Below are 22464 nucleotides of genomic sequence, written 5' to 3'. Positions count from 1 at the left end.
AATCTTAAGAATTATTAATCAAATGAATTAATAATTAATGTTTAATCTTGAGAATTGATAATTATTATTTAATCTTATGAATTAATAATTAATCTTTAATCTTGAGAATTGATAATTAATATTTAATTTTATGAAGTAATAATTAATATTTAATCTTGAGAAAGATATTTAATATTTAATCTTGACAAATAATAATTAATATTTAATATTAAGAGTTTATAATTAATATTTAAGTAATTTTATAAATTAATAATTATTATTTAATCTTACGAATTAATAATCAATATTTAATCTTAAATCTGAATAATTAAGGAAATAATTAAGTAATATTAACTACTCTAAACGAATAATAAATTTTTAATTCTGAGAATTAATAATAAATATAATAATAATTAATAAGAATATTAACAGTTAATTTTCAACTTAATAAATAATAATAATAATAATAATAATAATAATAATAATAATAATAATAATAATAATAATAATAATAATAATAATAATAATAATAATAATAATAATAATAATAATAATAATAATAATAATAATAATAATAATAATAATAATAATAATAATAATAATAATAATAATAATAATAATAAATCATTAATCTTGATAATTAATAATTAGGAATATTATAACATTAATTACTGTTATGACAACTGAGAATTATATTTTATATTTTAATTTCACGTTCTGTAGTATAAAAACAAACTGTATCAAGATATGCGAAGTAAACAAAGCGATGAGCATTGAAAAGAAAGTAAACACTTCCGTTTGAACGCCCATTATTGTACAATATAGATATAGTTTACTTCATCAACATGTCTAAATAAGTTATATTTAATGAAATAAAAAAGATGTTATGATATTTCATTATTAATTAATGTACTGTTTATTCTAATTATGCGCAAAAAAAATCAATTCTTAATATTTTCGAAAAAATGATATTAAATAAAATTGAATTGGTATTTTAATTACTTAATTATTGAATTATTATAATTATTACATTTAATTTATTTAATATATTCAATATATTTATTATAATGATTATATTTGTAAAATAAATATTCCATTTCTCGTGGAAATTTTTTATTTTCACAATTTCTGTTATCGCAGTTAGAGAAAGAAGAAAAAGAGAAAGAGTAATAAATAAACAAGGACAGAGAGAAAATAAAATAGAAGAAAAATCAAAGCAGCTATATATTGAGCAGTTGACTTATTTGCATCGAGTAAATTCTCTCAATTTAAAAATAAACATATATTTCTCTTTAAATCTTCAAAAAGGGGAAAAATTTTTTTTTTTTTTTTAATATAATTCGTAAGATCTTCAAAAAAAAAAAAAAAAAGAAATATTTCAAACACATTTCGTATAATATTTAATGAATTCATTTTTTTTATTTCCCTCTTCTCATCGTGTTATATGGCAAAATGACACTTGAGAAAAAAAACTGGTTGGCAATTTTTATATAAGATTCACGTCACAAGTCTTAAAAATAATAATATAGCAACGTTAAATTGCCTAATATAAAGAAACTAATAAAAACTAAAACCCAAACGTTTTTTTTTATAGTTCTTTGAGTTTTATATGACCAGTAGTTTCCTTTTTTTATGGAATTATATTTAAGAGCTTTGATAAAAAAATGTTAGGAAAACTATTATTAACATTAAAGCTTCTTTTTTGTGACTTTTTTTCTGAGTTGAGATAGGATATACTATGAGCCTGTTTACACCGCGTCGCATAAATGTATTCCTCCGCGCGCATAAACGTATATTCCTCCAGGAGAATAAACTCGCGTCTGCGCAAAGTGCTTCCCAGCTGTGTTGTGAAGAGTTAGAAACCGCTGGGAAGCACTTTGCGCAGACGCGAGTTTATTCTCCTGGAGGAATATACGTTTATGCGCGCGGAGGAATACATTTATGCGACGCGGTGTAAACAGGCTCTATATTGTAAGTATGGCTTGTGAAAAACGATGAGCTACTTGTAGAAAAAAAAGATAGAAATGAATGAGAGAGAGATACTTGTAAAATCCCCCTCCTCCTTTTATTATTAACGTATTTTTTTACTCTGAATTTTAATCTATTGCCAGATTATTCCTAGAAAATCAAATTTTGAAAGTGTCGGATTGGCTTTTAACTTTTCCGTCAGCCATATTGAATCCGCCATTTTGAATTTTTAAAAACTAACACCATTTAGGTATAAATTATATTTAAATACATTTTAATTATAAATTATATTTAAATACAATTAGAAAATTAAATAATGAATTGCAATAATAAATTATTAATTAAAATTACCAATTTTCTAAGTTTCCGTTTTCTTCTGATTGATAAAATACGAGAGAATTGCGAGAGATAAAAAATGTAGTGTGAGAAGAAAAAAGAAATACTTCACAACGAAGCAGTGAGTGAAGTAATACATTTCCTATCATCCGGATCTCGTTACTGACCTCTGCCCTTCCTGGCACGTTCCTCTTTCTTTTTTTCTCTTTTTTTTCTTTTTTTTTCTTCTTTTCTTCTTTTTAGGTCTTAGGCAAGTGTTAAGGAGGTAAGAAGGGCGCAGATCGAAGCAAAAGAGGGGCTTGAAAACACTCCCGAAAGACGGGATAGCGTGTCTGTTTTGATTTATAAGAATTCACCACGAACCCCCAAACCTGACCTCTTAAGTCGGCCCTCACTTTTACCATCCCTAGATTCATTCCCTTCCCCTTCCAACTAACCCTGTTTAACCCTCTTTTACCATATCTTCTCCATGTTAACAATAGGTGCGTCTATTTTATACTCGTTTTACGTGTTTTTTTTTTATTCTTACATAAAATTCTCTCATCAGTGATTCTCGCAACTTGACCGCGTATTTTTTTCATTTTTATCTGTCTGGTTAAAAAAACATTCCCCCACTGATACTGCTTCGTTTTTTGAAAATGTGTGTGTATCAAAAAATGACTGCGGATAAATAAAAGTATTAATATATTTACTCTCTCTCAAAGGGAAATTAATTTCGTTCACTGAAATTCTTGTCATTATAAATAAATTTCTGTGTATGATAATTTTTTCCTTTTTTGTAAATAAAGATTGAATATTGCGAGGAAAAATATTTTTTTTTTGAAAACTTTTGTACTTAATTAACTGAAAATTTAATTAAACGTATGAAACGAATGTATGCGGTATGATTAAATTCCTGTATGTATATAAACTGGAAAAATTAAATTAAATTTTCTTTTTTTGTGGGATTTTTAATTTAGTATCGAAAACAGAAAAATATTCTGTTTCCGGTTTACAAATATATGAAAAAGTTACATTTTTGCATTGTTGATAAACAAGGAATATTATATTTTATTATTTTTGAAATTATTTTTGGTACATAAAATGTATGGTTTTATTTAATTAAATAAATCTTTAATGTCCGAGTTAATTACATTCAAATTGTAAACGGACAGTGCGTCTTTTTGTATTTGTAATTAATTTTATACTATTTTTTAAAATTTATTTTTTTTTATTTATCTTTTTTTCTATTTTTTTTTTATTTATTCATTTTAGTCAGAAAAAAAGGTATTTGTGTAATTTTTTGTATTAGTAGTAAACTTATACTAAAAAATTCCAGTGTACATTTTTTTCATTTAGAAGTAAAGACTTATAATCAGAATTTTATTTTTTGAAATTTTTATTGCGTTATAGTAAACTTAAAGTTTTAGTCAAAAATAAAAGAAATTGTATATATTTTTTTGTAACAGTAGTATAAGTGAATTTTATTCAGACAAAACTTGACAAAATGTTTTTTTTTATAAATGTTCACTTAGCAAAAAAAAGAGAAAGTAAATATTTGAAAGTAGTAAAAGTATCAAAAGTAGTAATCGGCAGTTTTAGTCAGACAGTATTGATATTTTTTGTAGCAGTAGTAAAATTAAATTTTATACTAAAAAGCTTTATTAAAATTTTTCATAAATTCTCTTCTAGTAGTAAACGACATTTTCATTCAGACATAAATGTGGAAAATAATTTTGAATTTTTATTTTTGAATAATTTTTAAATCAGTGGTCAAAGACTGTTTTAGTAAGACGGAGAATTTTTATTTTTGTACTAATAATGCCGGTAGTAAATTTCTTTGTTGGTTGGGTATTTTTAGTAGTAAAAGTATTTTCCACTGAGACAGAATTTTTTGACAATCTATATTTGTTTTAGAATCAGTAGTAAATGAAATTTTTAGTTAGACAAAGTTTTTTTTTTCTTTATTAATATCAATAATCAATTACTTCGACGGTCAGACATTCTCAGTAGTATTTTCTTAGTAGGAGTAAAAGTATTTTCTACTCAAATAATTATTTGTAATTAACATTCTTTTTGCATCAGTAGTAAAGGAAAGTTTTATTCAGACAATTTTTTTTTCTTTTATTATATGAATAGTCAGTCACTTGGACGGTCAGATATTCTTAGTAATACTTTAGTAGTAGTAAAAGAATTTTCTACTGAAATAATTATTTGCAATTAATATTCTTTTTGAATTAGTAGTAAATGAATTTTTTAGTCAGACAAAGTTTGTTTTCTTTATGAATATTAATTGTCAATTACTTTGTCAGTCAGATATTTTCAGTAGTACTTTGGTAGTAATAGTAAAATTATGAATTTTTTAGTCAGACAACATTTTTTTTCTTTAATTATATAAATAGTCTGTCACTTGGACGGTCAGATATTCTTAGTAATACTTTCGTAGTAGGAGTAAATGTATTTTCAACTGAAATAATTATTTCCAATTAATATTCTTTTTGAATCAGTAGTAAAAGAATGTTTCAGTCAGACAAAGTTTTTTTTTATTAATATCAACACTTAATCAATCAATTTGGACGGTGAGATATTATTAGTAGTACTTTCGTAGTAGAAGTAGTGAAAGTATTTTATACTTGAAATAGTTATTTGCAATTAATATTTTTTTTGAATCAGTAGTAAAAGAAAATTCCAGTCAGACGAGAATATATAGGAAATATTTCTAAGTAGATTTTTGTAAGTGGTGAAAAACTATTTTAGTCAGACGAAAATTTTTACTTTTTTCCAACATTGATTTATTACATTGTTACCATTTATTCTTTTTTCTTTTGAAGCGGCAAATTACGATTTTTGGAAATTATAAAATAATTGAATTTATTTGTTCTATTTCTATTTAAATCCAGATTAAGAAATTCCAAAAATTCCCTTTGTATTTTTTTTCTGCATTAATTTTTGACCGATTCACAAGAAAGAACATTGTAACTCCCGAATCGCAATGTCTCTACTAAATAATAAAAATAAAAAGAATGATAAATTATTAAGACTTTCAATATTACCGGTATGAATTCGTCGGTTGAAAATTCTATGCATAAAACGAAAATGGTTATTGAAGAGAAGAAGGTTTTTCTCTCTCTCTCTCTCTCTCTCTCTCTCTCTCTTTGCATGAGAGGAAGCTCTTTGGGGGTTGGACATCAGTTTCAAGTATTCAGAACGACGTTGTCATTCTACTCTGCAGAATGTCGCGAACGCGATGAACGTGGAATACTAATAGAACTCTAAACTTGTTACCTCCAAACTAATAAAATATTCCGATTACGAGAAAAATCGCTATCCAAAACCCTCTCACTGCAACCAGAGAGAGAGAGAGACCTTGTACATTTCCTCAATTTACAAAATTTGTATGCCAACGTTATTTTCTCTCTCCTCGTCATATATACATGTTTTTCCAATATATCCCAACGAATTTTATCTAATTTTCTTGATTATGGTTTCAAAAATTATGACTAATTTCCCTTTTTTTTAAATCGTGAGTTGATTTTTAAATGGAAATTCGTGTATCTAAATTTTTAGTAATTTTTCTAAATTAGGAACTTTCTAATCCTAAGTTTTCTAATTCTAAATTGTCTAAAATAGAAAATCTCTAATTTGTAGTTTGTACCCAGATTCCTAATTCTTAATTTTATTTTATTTCTCAGTTTCTTATTCTTTTCCTAAAGTAAAAAATTTCTAATTCGTAATTTTCTAATTTTCAATTTTATTTAACTCCCCTAAGAAAAATTTCTTTTTTTTTTTTTAAAAAAAAGTCCCTTTCGCGAGGAGGGAAAAAAACCTTGACTTTATAATCAGTGAAAAGAAATCTGAACACGTGCATTTTTTTTCCTTTTTTGCTTTTAAAAAGGCTGATAAAAAAAAGGAGAGTAACGAGAGAGAAAAAAAAAGTAGTTGTACTATCTGAACGGCAGTAAACAAGTTTTTTAAAAGCAGCCACTTGACAAACGTGCGCCTATCGAAGTCCATCACGTGATTGTTGAGCTGGAGGAGTAATTTTTATTGAACTCACGAACGTTGTAAGTGAAGGGTGTAAATCGATTTAGCGTGCACTTGCAACAGCCAAACACGCGGACGTCGATTTGTCGGGGACGATAACAACATATATGGACATGTACATGTAATGCCAATCTGGAACAAGTAAAATGTGGGAAACACCCATTGTTTTCATATATACAGTAAAGATGTATACATATATGTAGTATATAGTTTCAGGGCTTTTAACCCTACTAGCTTATAGTAGGAACCAGACGATTGTGTATATATTTGAGGTGCACTTATGTCTTTCTAGAAACATTTATATGCGTTTGTGCTTTTATTAGACATTTGTTTTCATTTGTATGCGTTTACACTTATATCTGCATTCAGCAATATGTGTTTGTGGATATGTATTCGAAAGTTTGCAGATAAATAGGTATGTGGGTAAATATGTTTAGGAATACGGTTATGAATATATTTAGAAATATATGCTCAGAAATACAATTGGAAATATATTTAGAAGTACGTTTAGAAAAACATACTTATTTAACATAATTAAGTACCTATATTTAGAAAGACTTCTAGAAATGTAATTTAGAAATACACTCAGAAGTCGATTATGTTATTTCATTTCTTTGACTTTCATTTTCACTTTAACAAATTTATTTTCTCTTTCACTTTCTTAGAAATGTATTTTTACTTTCATTCACATGGTAAATTTTTTTCCCTTTTTCGAGGCTTTGAATTTGAATTGGAAACAATATTTGCTGAAAGATAGTCCAATACGTAGGACAACCCAGATGAAAAAGTTCTATATAATTTCACTACAATCATTCTATAGAATCATTTTATATGAATACTAGTGAATATTACAGAGAATTTCACTAGAACGATTCTATAGAATTTCTACATGAATTCTACTAAATTTTAGTGATTTTTATTTAGAAAGAATATAAATTTTGTGCAATAATTTTTTTAACATTATATTTTTGTATGGTTACTACAGGGATCGAACTAGGTCCGTAAATCAAGTATAGGTCCGTTAATTTTCTTGAAGTCCGTAAAAGTCAGTTTTTTTGAAAAAAGGTCCGTAAAGTCCGTAATTTGATTAAAAAGGGACGGAAAGTTCGTAAATTGTACGATATAATTTGAAAAATTTTAGAGAAATTACAAATGATTGCAGAAATTCAATTATTTTCAAAAGTAATAAAATTCTTCACAGAAATTAAATTACGTTCAAAATTTTTTTAAAATTCTCGTCATAATTTCAATTATCTTTATAAATAATAAAATTCTTATCCAAAGTTCAGTTATTTTTAAAAATTATAATAAAATTCTTGGTAAAATTTCAATTACTTTCAAGAAATTTTTTCTATTCAATTATTATTAATATCTACTATATTAATAAAATTTTCAAAAAAAAATTCAATTGTTTAAAAAAATTTCAATATAATTCTACACAAACATTTAATTATTTTTATAAAATAATAAAAATTTCACAGAAAATCAATTATTTACAAATTTTTTATAAATTTTTTCGCAATATAATTCAATTACATTTATAAATGTAATAAAATTATTACAGGTATTCAATTATTATTCTAATTATTATTCTATTCTCAATAAATGTAATTGTTTTTAAAAATTGTATTAAAATTCGACAAACAAATTCAATTATTTAAAAATTTGTTGATAAAATTCTTTATGAGAATTCAAGAAACAGTCAAATATTCAATAAATTATTTTTTGTATTTAAATAATTGAATTCTAGTAGAATCTTCTAAAAAAAGTTGATTTAAAAATTAATTTCAGTTAAAAACAAATAAATTTAAAAATTCCCGAAAAATTTTTAAAAATAAATAGGAAAATTTTAATTAACACTAAAACAAAATTTAATTTTGGAAAAGTTACAAATTATAGCATGAATTCAATTGTTTTTAAGAGCAATAAAATTTTTCGCAGAAATTTAATTATGTTAAAAATTGGAAAATTCTTCTTAGGAATTCAATTATTTTCATAAATAATAAAACTCAATGTAGAATGTCAATTATTTTTTATAAAATTTTAATCGAATTCCTCGTTAAATGTAATTATTATTAAAAATTTTATTAAAATTCGTCGAAAGAATTCAATTATTAAAAAGTGTATTGATAAAATTCTTTATGAGAATTGAATTTTAAGAAACATTCAGTTGTCCAATAAATTATTTATTTTCGTATTTAAATTATTGAATTCTAGTAGAATTTTCTAATAAAAATTGATTTTCATTTCATAAAAATGAATTTCTGTTAAACTTTTAGATAATAATTGAATACTAGCAACATATACCTCACTCGCTAACGCTCGTTCGGTTGTATTTAAACTTATTTGTTTTTACTTATTTATTTTTATTTATTTGAACTAAGTAAATATTTACTGGACATAAATATTTTAATTTATGGTATCAAATAAATAGTTATTTAAACCAAATACAAATTACTTAAGTCAATTAAATAGAATAATTTGATCTAATAAATATTGCTTTAAATCAATTATGAAAATTACTTGATTCAATAATGCATAGTTTTTAATTAAAATAAATATTTATTTGCATCAATAAAATAATTTTTTTGAAATAACTAAACTTAGAAGGTTAGATTTTGAATGTTAGCCTGATTCTCTGGATAATTAGTAAGAAAAGGGCGAAGATACGTCCATTCTTTTCTTACTAATAGGATTTTCTGTAGGTAATGATGGGACATCGACATCGGAAACATCAATGTTTACAACCTCGATGTTTTAATTTCGATATTTTCGATGTATCGAGGTTTTTTTCCGATGTTTGATATTGATGTGAATTATAAGTGCGGGGAAAAAATGATTTTTTTAAATATCTCCTTTTTTGCCTCTAACAGTTTGTGTTTTTTTTTATCTTTTAAACAATTGCTTTAAAAATATTATAATGTTATTTTTCGAAAATAATTGAATTTCTTAAAATAATTCTTATATCCTAATTTATCTTTAAAAATTTTTTTTTTAATTTTTGATAATTCAATTATTTTCAAAATTTGCAATTAAAATTCTTCAAAAAATTGTAACAAAATACTTGAAATAAATTAATTATTTTCAATTAAATTTTGCAAAATTTCAACTATTCAAAACCTTCTATTGTAGACATATTTGAAAAATTTTATTATGTTAAAAAATTATTCAAAGAAATCTAAGTATACTTATTTTTAATTATCTATAACTTAATCTATTGAATTTAGAAAAATTACATCAAGAGGACAAAACTTTGTTCTTTCGTCTACTTTTGAATAATGTTTAGAAAACTAAATTTTTATTAATGTTTATTAAAAAATTATTTTATACCTAAAAATTTTAAATTTTTTTAATTTAGGCATGATTATAATCACAGGCACACAAAAAAAAAGTTGTCTGTTCATTGAACAAGACCTACATGGGCACGACCGACCGACCGACCGACCGACCGACCGACCCTAGTCGTATATATATGTATATCTTTTAAAAATAATATTAACACAAATGTATACATATTCACAAATCACGCATGCGCAGTAGTGTTATATCAATGTCAGGCATGCGCAGTAGTGTTCTGTCAATGTCAGGCATGCGCAGTAGTGTTCTGTCAATGTTACGCATGCGCAGTAGTGTTCTGTCAATGTTACACATGCGCAGTAGTGTTCTATCAATATTAGGCATGCGCAGCAGTGTTCTGTCAATGTTACGCATGCGCAGTAGTGTTCTATCACTGTTACGCATGCGCAGTAGTGTTCTGTCAATGTTACGCATGCGCAGTAGTGTTCTGTCAATGTTACGCATGCGCAGTAGTGTTCTGTCAATATTACACATGCGCAGTAGTGTTCTGTCAATATTACACATGCGCAGTAGTGTTCTGTCAATATTAGGCATGCGCAGTAGTGTTCTGTCAATATTACGCATGCGCAATAGTGTTCTATCAATATTACGCATGCGCAGTAGTGTTCTATCAATGTGAGGAATGCACAGTAGTGTTCTATGAATATCAGGCATGCGCAGTAGTGTTCTGTCAATATTACACATGCGCAGTAGTGTTCTATAAATATCAGGCATGCGCAGTAGTGTTCTATGAATATCAGGCATGCGCAGTAGTGTTCTATCAATGTGAGGAATGCGCAGTAGTGTTCTATGAATATCAGGCATGCGGAGTAGTGTTCTGTGAATATCAAGCATGCGCGCATAACACCCACACATGTATACTCACACATATACACTAATCACATGTACATGTATACTCACACATGTACATAAATTACATACACATGTATACTGCTCATATGCAGATATAAACTCCTACATATACACAAATCACATATATGTATAGATTTAATAAACGATTGATAATATAAATTGTTGAATTTTTTAAGGTTCGTTGATGCACGTAGTGTCTGTTGAAATTTTCTTAAATATACGTAAATACCTCACTCGCTGATGCTGCGCTGTCTGTGTTGTAATGGAACTTATTTATTTACTTGTGTATTTACTTATTTATTTCAGGGTTGCCACAAGACATCGATTTTAAAATTCCATGACTTTTCCAGGTTTTCCAGACCATTTCTTAAAAAATTCCAAACCAGAAATAAAATTGTTTTGGTATGTTTTTAGCTAATTACGACAAAAAGTATAAAATCCTTTAAGTAAATTGTTAACAAAATAAGTTATTAATTTTTAATTTCATTAATAACAAAAATTTAAGTTAAAATTTGTGAGATTATTTGAGATACGCTCCGAAGAAAGATGAGGAGCAAATCTTTTTAAATTTAAAAATTTAGTTTAGTTTAGAATTTTTCACAATTATTAAACAAGTATTTTAAGCATTTTAATAACATTTTATGAAACTGAAGTTACCTACGTTTATTCAATGACAATTTTTCCTTTGCTAATTATTTATTTTAATGTTAGAAGCCTTTTAAAAAATTTCAAAAGATCGAAGTCGGGGAAATTATTAATTTTGATTTTTTACACAGATTTTCGAAAAATCCATATATTATTTAAACAAAATTATTATTTCCTAACCTCATAAGCAATTTTTTCTTTTACAAATTATTTATTTTAATGTGACAAGTCATTTAAAAAAATTGTAAGAGGATCTAAGGAAGGCAAGGAAATTAGTGATTTTTAATTATTTTTTCGTAGATTTTCCAAATATCCCGAAATTGTAACTAAATTATTATTTCCTTGCTTCAGAAGCAATTGTTTTCGATTGCAATTTTTTAAAGGGCTTCTTACATTAAAAAAACAATTAGCAAAAGAAAAAATTTTCATTGCATAAAAGTTGGTAGCTTCAGTTTCATAACATTTTGGGGTTTCTAAAATGTATTAATTTAAAAATTATTTAAAGGAAGATAGAGACCAAAAGAAACTAAAATTTAGAAATGCCATATTGATTTCAATTGTAAGCACTAAATTTAAAATCAAAAAGTTGTATAATGTCAACTTGAAAACTTAAAATTTTTACGACTCAAATACAAAAAATTGAGCTTTTAGTATCAGGCTTTGTAAAATTCCCTGACAATTCCAGATTTTTCAGGTTTTCCATGACTGAAAAAAAATTCCATGACAATTCCGGGTTTCCCAGGTTTTCCAGGTCCGTGGCAACCCTGTATTTGTTTGACAGACATCAACAATAATTTTTTAAATGGATAATCAGTGAAAATGACTTATATTTCTGTAAGTTAGTGTTTCACTTCGATCCGAGAATTTCATTTTTTCGAGCGATTATTTGGTTATCGTCTTTGGTTTTCAAACGATCATCTCGTTTATTCTTTTGTTAATTGTCAAATCGTATCGTCTAATTTTCTAATTGTCATCGACCGAACTTCTCGACTGCTTCTCGACTTTCCCATAACTGACAACTAAAAATAATACAATAATAACCTATTTTTTGAAAAAAAATCGATATCCAAAAACATTTAAATTCTTTTTTATTAATTCTATTAAAAACTAAAATTAAATTCATTTTAGTGAATTAAAATTATTATATCATATCACATTGTAATAGTTAGATCTAAATTTAAAATTAACCTACTTTTTTATTTTTCTATTAGTTGGGCTTTTTTGCGGAGTATTATTATTATTTTTAATTGTGTATTTAAATAATAAAAATTAAAAATAATTATTTTTAATTTTTATTATTAAAAAAAAAAAAGTTGTCTGTTCATTGAACAAGACCTACATGTCTTATAGTATTTTGGCCCCCTGAATACGAATATGAAGTCAGAATTGCTCCATCACCCTCTGTTTTTTTTTAAATCGAAAAAACTACCCTTAAGTCTAAAATTCAAGAATTAAAGTAAAAAAAATAAAAACACTGTTTTCTTCGGAGTAGAAGAATATATTTATGCGTTTTCTTCTTTTAAAAACTTAGAAATAATGTCAAAATTGCTCCACCACCCCTGTTTTTTTTAAATCGAAGAAACTACCCTTAAATCTAAAATTCAAGAACTAAAGTAAAAAAAAATGAAATAACCGGTTTTCTTCGGAGTAGAAGAATATATTTATGCGTTTTCTTCTTTCAACAACTCAGAAATAATGTCAAAATTGCTCCACCACCCCTACTTTTTTTAAATCGAAGAAACTACCCTTAAATCTAAAATTCAAGAACTAAAGTAAAAAAAATGAAATGACCGGTTTTCTTCGGAGTAGAAGAATATATTTATGCGTTTTCTTCTTTCAACAACTCAAAAATAATGTCAAAATTGCTCCACCACCCCTACTTTTTTTAAATCGAAGAAACTACCCTTAAATCTAAAATTCAAGAACTAAAGTAAAAAAAATGAAATGACCGGTTTTCTTCGGAGTAGAAGAATATATTTATGCGTTTTCTTCTTTTAAAAACTCAGAAATAATGTCAAAATTGCTCCACCACCCCTACTTTTTTTAAATCGAAGAAACTACCCTTAAATCTAAAATTCAAGAACTAAAGTAAAAAAAATGAAATAACCGGTTTTCTTCGGAGTAGAAGATATATTTATGCGTTTTCTTCTTTCAACAACTCAGAAATAATGTCAAAATTGCTCCACCACCCCTGCTTTTTCTAAATCGAAGAAACTACCCTTAAATCTAAAATTCAAGAACTAAAGTAAAAAAAAATGAAATAATCGGTTTTCTTCGGAGTAGAAGAATATATTTATGCGTTTTCTTCTTTCAACAACAAATAATGATAAATTAACCCCTTGACTGTGGATGACGTGTATACACGTCATGCAAAAAACTGGCCCAAACAGTGGATGACGTGTATACACGTCATGGCCCGAACAAGAAAACATCTTAACGTATATTCGCAAAAATTTTTACTCGGGGGTTTTTGGGGTCGCTGATCACGATTCTCTAGCCAGATTTTCAAAATAAATCATTTTTCATCCAAAATGGCCGCCAAAAATTTTGAAAAATTTCAAAAGTGGATAAATTCTTTTAAAAATTTTTACTCGGGGGTTTTTGGGGTCGCTGATCACGAATCTGAAGTAAGATTTTAAAAACAAATAATTTTTCATCCAAAATTGTCGCCAAAAATTTTGAAAAATTTTAAAAGTGGATAAATTCTTTTAATAATTCTTACCATTTAAACTTTGAAAAGCTAATAACAGATTCGTAATCAGCGACCCCGAAAACCCCCGAATAACGAATTTTAAGGGTATTCAATGAATTTTTCAAAATCGTGTCCGCCATTTTGGATTTGCCATTTTGAATTTTAAAAAACTAATGTCAGATTCGTAATCAGCGACCACGAAAATCCCCGAGTAACGATTTTTAAGCGAATCCAATGAATTTTTCAAAATCGTGTCCGCCATTTTGGATCCGCCATTTTGAATTTTTGAAAACTAACACCGGAATCGTAATCAGCGACCCCAAAAACCCCTTAGTACCTATTGTCATGAAAATTTATTTACAAGAAGGTCTTACACATTTTGGGACCATTTTGTTATATTTTAGCTACACACTGAAGGGGTTAACTCTGATTCTGCTTTTTAGTTATGAGAACAAAAATAAAGGAACGTATGCTTTTGTCGAAAACTAATTGTTTTTATTGTTGTTAGTATACTCTGGGTTCATACTTAAGGGGACATTCCAGTTCAGAATGTCAAAAAAATAGATTTTTTTTTTTTTATTTTCGGATTTCTTATAGTGTCAAGAATACTCTCCTAAAATATTATTGCAAAATTCGACGTAAAACAAAAGTTATACATCCTTATTCTTCGCCATGTCAAAGATGTTTTTGTATGCGGATAAGCAATCGAATGATTTAAATGTTTTCTCATTTGCATTTTTTAAAAAAGACAAACAAAAATGTATTTGGTGTTGCTGATCACAAATTAGATATCAAATTTTCTAAATTCAAAATGGCGGATCCAATATGGCGGAAAAGAAAATTTTTTTATTTTAATTTTTTTTCGTCCACCATATTGCATCCGCTATTTTTAATTTTGAAAAAATGATGTCATATTCGTAATCAGCGACCCCAACCCCCCCCCCCCCCCCGAAACGATTTTCAAGCAAATCCAATGATTTTGAAAAAAAATGTCCGCCATATTGGATCCGCCATTTTAAATTTTAAAAATCTTATTCCATATTCGTAATTAGCTACCTCAAAAACCCCCGAGTAACGATTTTTAAGCAAATCCGATGATTTTTTTAAAAAAATTTCGAAACTTATGAACAAAAACTTTAAATGCATTTTTCTCAAAATGTCTTTTTTTGATCTGGTAAGAGTGATATCTCGAGTTCTTCTGAAGCGATTTTAAAAAATCAAACGGCTTTTGATTCAGCGTCATCATGCCTATAAGTGGAACCTCAAAAACTGGAAAATTTCCAACTCCCCTTTTTTTATAAGAGAAATTCTGAATAAAAACACTTTTTTTTGCTTATTTTTGGGAAAAAGTACTCTAAAAAAAGGGGGGGAAAGAAAATTCCACTTTTTTGAGGTTCCACACCTAAAGAATTATCTAACGAAGAGAATGTTACTTCGTTTTTGGTTTTATCTGTTTTAGAAAGTTTGGAATCGATCTTACCACCTAAAATGGGCATTTTCAAAAATGGCGTATATCGCCGCCATTTTGAAATAAAAATTAAAAAAAAATTTTTTTTAAATTCTTAAATAAATTACTTATTACATGTAAAAAAAATTTTTTAAATAAATGTCATAGTTATTTTAATAATATATACTAAAAAAGCCTTCTTTTTGCCTGTTTTGAACTGGAATGTCCCCTTAAAGGGGTAGTTTTTTCAATATAAATCAATAAGAGGGTGATGAAGCAATGCTGATGCTTTATTAAAAAGTACATAAATATATTCTTCTACTTTGGAAAAAACCTGTTATATCATTTTTTTACTATAATTCTTGAATTTTAGATTTAAGGGCAGGGGGTGATGGAGCAATTTCGTCATTATTTCTGAGTTGTTGAAAGAAAAAAAAGCATTAATATATTTTTCTACTTCGCAAAAAAACTGGTAATTTCATTCTTTGACTTTAGTTCTTGAATTTTAGATTTAAGGGTAGTTTCTCCCATTTAAAAGAAACAGGTGTGGTGGAGCAATTTTGACATTATTTCTGAGAGGTTAAAGGAAGAAAACGCATAAATATATTCTTCTACTGCTAAGAAAACCGGTTATTTCATATTTTTTTACTTTAGTTCTTGAATTTTAGATTTAAGGGTAGTTTCTTCGATTTAAAAAAAAGTAGGGGTGGTGGAGCAATTTTGACAATATTTCTGAGTGGTTGAAGGAAGAAAACGCATAAATATATTCTTCTACTCCGAAGAAAGCCGTGTTTTTATTTTTTTTTTACTTTAGTTCTTGAATTTTAGACTTAAGGGTAGTTTTTTCGATTTAAAAAAAACAGAGGGTGATGGACATTTTTTTTCAAAATCATTGGATTTGCTTGAAAATCGTTACGGGGGGGGGGGTTGGGGTCGCTGATTACGAATATGACATCATTTTTTCAAAATTAAAAATAGCGGATGCAATATGGTGGACGAAAAAAAAATTAAAATAAAAAAATTTTCTTTTCCGCCATATTGGATCCGCCATTTTGAATTTAGAAAATTTGATATCTAATTTGTGATCAGCAACACCAAATACATTTTTGTTTGTCTTTTTTAAAAAATGCAAATGAGAAAACATTTAAATCATTCGATTGCTTATCCGCATACAAAAACATCTTTGACATGGCGAAGAATAAGGATGTATAACTTTTGTTTTACGTCGAATTTTGCAATAATATTTTAGGAGAGTATTCTTGACACTATAAGAAATCCGAAAATAAAAAAAAAAATCTATTTTTTTGACATTCTGAACTGGAATGTCCCCTTAAGTATGAACCCAGAGTATACTAACAACAATAAAAACAATTAGTTTTCGACAAAAGCATACGTTCCTTTATTTTTGTTCTCATAACTAAAAAGCAGAATCAGAGTTAACCCCTTCAGTGTGTAGCTAAAATATAACAAAATGGTCCCAAAATGTGTAAGACCTTCTTGTAAATAAATTTTCATGACAAAATTCATTGGATTCGCTTAAAAATCGTTACTCGGGGATTTTCGTGGTCGCTGATTACGAATCTGACATTAGTTTTTTAAAATTCAAAATGGCAAATCCAAAATGGCGGACACGATTTTGAAAAATTCATTGAATACCCTTAAAATTCGTTATTCGGGGGTTTTCGGGGTCGCTGATTACGAATCTGTTATTAGCTTTTCAAAGTTTAAATGGTAAGAATTATTAAAAGAATTTATCCACTTTTAAAATTTTTCAAAATTTTTGGCGACAATTTTGGATGAAAAATTATTTGTTTTTAAAATCTTACTTCAGATTCGTGATCAGCGACCCCAAAAACCCCCGAGTAAAAATTTTTAAAAGAATTTATCCACTTTTGAAATTTTTCAAAATTTTTGGCGGCCATTTTGGATGAAAAATGATTTATTTTGAAAATCTGGCTAGAGAATCGTGATCAGCGACCCCAAAAACCCCCGAGTAAAAATTTTTGCGAATATACGTTAAGATGTTTTCTTGTTCGGGCCATGACGTGTATACACGTCATCCACTGTTTGGGCCAGTTTTTTGCATGACGTGTATACACGTCATCCACAGTCAAGGGGTTAATTTATCATTATTTGTTGTTGAAAGAAGAAAACGCATAAATATATTCTTCTACTCCGAAGAAAACCGATTATTTCATTTTTTTTTACTTTAGTTCTTGAATTTTAGATTTAAGGGTAGTTTCTTCGATTTAGAAAAAGCAGGGGTGGTGGAGCAATTTTGACATTATTTCTGAGTTGTTGAAAGAAGAAAACGCATAAATATATCTTCTACTCCGAAGAAAACCGGTTATTTCATTTTTTTTACTTTAGTTCTTGAATTTTAGATTTAAGGGTAGTTTCTTCGATTTAAAAAAAGTAGGGGTGGTGGAGCAATTTTGACATTATTTCTGAGTTTTTAAAAGAAGAAAACGCATAAATATATTCTTCTACTCCGAAGAAAACCGGTCATTTCATTTTTTTTACTTTAGTTCTTGAATTTTAGATTTAAGGGTAGTTTCTTCGATTTAAAAAAAGTAGGGGTGGTGGAGCAATTTTGACATTATTTTTGAGTTGTTGAAAGAAGAAAACGCATAAATATATTCTTCTACTCCGAAGAAAACCGGTCATTTCATTTTTTTTACTTTAGTTCTTGAATTTTAGATTTAAGGGTAGTTTCTTCGATTTAAAAAAAGTAGGGGTGGTGGAGCAATTTTGACATTATTTCTGAGTTGTTGAAAGAAGAAAACGCATAAATATATTCTTCTACTCCGAAGAAAACCGGTTATTTCATTTTTTTTTACTTTAGTTCTTGAATTTTAGATTTAAGGGTAGTTTCTTCGATTTAAAAAAAACAGGGGTGGTGGAGCAATTTTGACATTATTTCTAAGTTTTTAAAAGAAGAAAACGCATAAATATATTCTTCTACTCCGAAGAAAACAGTGTTTTTATTTTTTTTACTTTAATTCTTGAATTTTAGACTTAAGGGTAGTTTTTTCGATTTAAAAAAAAACAGAGGGTGATGGAGCAATTCTGACTTCATATTCGTATTCAGGGGGCCAAAATACTATAAGACATGTAGGTCTTGTTCAATGAACAGACAACTTTTTTTTTTTTAATAATAAAAATTAAAAATAATTATTTTTAATTTTTATTATTTAAATACACAATTAAAAATAATAATAATACTCCGCAAAAAAGCCCAACTAATAGAAAAATAAAAAAGTAGGTTAATTTTAAATTTAGATCTAACTATTACAATGTGATATGATATAATAATTTTAATTCACTAAAATGAATTTAATTTTAGTTTTTAATAGAATTAATAAAAAAGAATTTAAATGTTTTTGGATATCGATTTTTTTCAAAAAATAGGTTATTATTGTATTATTTTTAGTTGTCAGTTATGGGAAAGTCGAGAAGCAGTCGAGAAGTTCGGTCGATGACAATTAGAAAATTAGACGATACGATTTGACAATTAACAAAAGAATAAACGAGATGATCGTTTGAAAACCAAAGACGATAACCAAATAATCGCTCGAAAAAATGAAATTCTCGGATCGAAGTGAAACACTAACTTACAGAAATATAAGTCATTTTCACTGATTATCCATTTAAAAAATTATTGTTGATGTCTGTCAAACAAATACAGGGTTGCCACGGACCTGGAAAACCTGGGAAACCCGGAATTGTCATGGAATTTTTTTTCAGTCATGGAAAACCTGAAAAATCTGGAATTGTCAGGGAATTTTACAAAGCCTGATACTAAAAGCTCAATTTTTTGTATTTGAGTCGTAAAAATTTTAAGTTTTCAAGTTGACATTATACAACTTTTTGATTTTAAATTTAGTGCTTACAATTGAAATCAATATGGCATTTCTAAATTTTAGTTTCTTTTGGTCTCTATCTTCCTTTAAATAATTTTTAAATTAATACATTTTAGAAACCCCAAAATGTTATGAAACTGAAGCTACCAACTTTTATGCAATGAAAATTTTTTCTTTTGCTAATTGTTTTTTTAATGTAAGAAGCCCTTTAAAAAATTGCAATCGAAAACAATTGCTTCTGAAGCAAGGAAATAATAATTTAGTTACAATTTCGGGATATTTGGAAAATCTACGAAAAAATAATTAAAAATCACTAATTTCCTTGCCTTCCTTAGATCCTCTTACAATTTTTTTAAATGACTTGTCACATTAAAATAAATAATTTGTAAAAGAAAAAATTGCTTATGAGGTTAGGAAATAATAATTTTGTTTAAATAATATATGGATTTTTCGAAAATCTGTGTAAAAAATCAAAATTAATAATTTCCCCGACTTCGATCTTTTGAAATTTTTTAAAAGGCTTCTAACATTAAAATAAATAATTAGCAAAGGAAAAATTGTCATTGAATAAACGTAGGTAACTTCAGTTTCATAAAATGTTATTAAAATGCTTAAAATACTTGTTTAATAATTGTGAAAAATTCTAAACTAAACTAAATTTTTAAATTTAAAAAGATTTGCTCCTCATCTTTCTTCGGAGCGTATCTCAAATAATCTCACAAATTTTAACTTAAATTTTTGTTATTAATGAAATTAAAAATTAATAACTTATTTTGTTAACAATTTACTTAAAGGATTTTATACTTTTTGTCGTAATTAGCTAAAAACATACCAAAACAATTTTATTTCTGGTTTGGAATTTTTTAAGAAATGGTCTGGAAAACCTGGAAAAGTCATGGAATTTTAAAATCGATGTCTTGTGGCAACCCTGAAATAAATAAGTAAATACACAAGTAAATAAATAAGTTCCATTACAACACAGACAGCGCAGCATCAGCGAGTGAGGTATTTACGTATATTTAAGAAAATTTCAACAGACACTACGTGCATCAACGAACCTTAAAAAATTCAACAATTTATATTATCAATCGTTTATTAAATCTATACATATATGTGATTTGTGTATATGTAGGAGTTTATATCTGCATATGAGCAGTATACATGTGTATGTAATTTATGTACATGTGTGAGTATACATGTACATGTGATTAGTGTATATGTGTGAGTATACATGTGTGGATGTTATGCGCGCATGCTTGATATTCACAGAACACTACTCCGCATGCCTGATATTCATAGAACACTACTGCGCATTCCTCACATTGATAGAACACTACTGCGCATGCCTGATATTCATAGAACACTACTGCGCATGCCTGATATTTATAGAACACTACTGCGCATGTGTAATATTGACAGAACACTACTGCGCATGCCTGATATTCATAGAACACTACTGTGCATTCCTCACATTGATAGAACACTACTGCGCATGCCTGATATTCATAGAACACTATTGCGCATGCGTAATATTGACAGAACACTACTGCGCATGCCTAATATTGACAGAACACTACTGCGCATGTGTAATATTGACAGAACACTACTGCGCATGTGTAATATTGACAGAACGCTACTGCGCATGTGTAACATTGACAGAACACTACTGCGCATGCGTAACATTGACAGAACACTACTGCGCATGCGTAACAGTGATAGAACACTACTGCGCATGCGTAACATTGACAGAACACTGCTGCGCATGCCTAATATTGATAGAACACTACTGCGCATGTGTAACATTGACAGAACACTACTGCGCATGCGTAACATTGACAGAACACTACTGCGCATGCCTGACATTGACAGAACACTACTGCGCATGCCTGACATTGATATAACACTACTGCGCATGCGTGATTTGTGAATATGTATACATTTGTGTTAATATTATTTTTAAAAGATATACATATATATACGACTAGGGTCGGTCGGTCGGTCGGTCGGTCGTTCTTCAACTTAATATAATAAGAGATTAAAAGCAATATAGCGTGAATTTTTGGAAATAATTGAATTTTGAAATTAATTTTTTTGAAAAAGTGTAATTGAATTTTTTTTCATATTATTTGAATTTTTTATTTTCTAATACATAGTTAATTGAAGAATTTACGAATAATTGAAATTTGTAAAATTAAATATTGTAAATAAATGGATTTTGAAAATTGTAGAAGAACTTTTTCGAAAATTAATTGATTTAAAGAAAAATTTTGGTGAAAAATTCTTAAAAATAATAATTGAATAGAAATGATGAAAATAATTTTGAAAAAGTATATTTGAGTAAAGTATATTTGAAAAAGAATATTTTCTTATAATATAAAATAATGATTTTATCAGTTTGCGATCTTTAATTAATATAAAACATGAAGATATCGATCACTCCGAGTCGAAGACTCGAAGTTATCGATATCTTGGGGTTCATGTTTTATAGTTATGAAAAAATTTAATTTATACTTTTAAGTAAAATGTTGTCTAATTAGAAAGACTTCCAAAAATATAATTTAGAAATACACTCATCAGGGATCGATTATGTAATTTCATTTCTTTGACTTTCATATTCACTTTGAAAAATTTATTTTTTCTCTCACTGTGTTAGAAATGTATTTTCACTTTCATTTCCTTCTTGACAAATTTTTTTCCATTTTCGAGGCTTTAAATTCAAACTGGGAAGAATATTGGCTGAAAGATAGTCCAATGTAGGGCAATCTAAATATTGTACTTGCTATCGAAACCTGGGCCAATCCTGACGATAATAATTTATTTTAGTATTAGAATTGATGGTAGTTAGTTAATTAACAATTTTTGACCATAGAAATTAAAATTAAAAATACTAAAGTGAAAAATAACTTTCTTTCTTCGAACTGACTAAACTTTCGATGTGACTAAACACAAGCTGACACGAAACTCCGATGGCCAATAAACACACGGATCGAATTATTGCCTTATCTTAATTAAAACGGAGGGAGGCCCGCGCAAGTCGTGGTCTCTCGTAAAGCGTCTTGCTTTGATTGCAGAAACAATACCTCGTTAACTTCGTAGTCAGTGATCTACCTCTCTCTCTCCCTCTCCCCTCTCTGTCTCTTTCTCTCTCCTTCTCCTTACTTTTTTCTCTTTATCTCTCTTTTTTACTCTCTCCTTCTCTCTCTCTCTCTCTCTCTCTCTCTCTCTCTCTCTCTCTCTCTCTCTCTCTCTCTCTCTCTCTCTCTCTCTCTCTCTCTCCCACTCACTTTGCTGGCCTCGCAAGA

General features: G+C 27.6%; 1 protein-coding gene across 8 annotated transcripts in view; it reads left to right on the top strand.

The window, feature by feature from the left end:
• LOC122501065 (nucleolysin TIAR-like) overlaps positions 1 to 22464 on the top strand; it is a 503799-nt gene that overhangs the window by 56659 nt on the left and 424676 nt on the right. The window lies entirely within an intron of this gene.

Source organism: Leptopilina heterotoma, unplaced genomic scaffold, assembly GCF_015476425.1.
Source record: "Leptopilina heterotoma isolate Lh14 unplaced genomic scaffold, ASM1547642v1 Lhet_199, whole genome shotgun sequence".
Classification (NCBI taxonomy): domain Eukaryota; kingdom Metazoa; phylum Arthropoda; class Insecta; order Hymenoptera; family Figitidae; genus Leptopilina; species Leptopilina heterotoma.
Note: the sequence above shows the minus strand (reverse complement) of the source record. Positions and strands in the feature narration are given on the sequence as shown.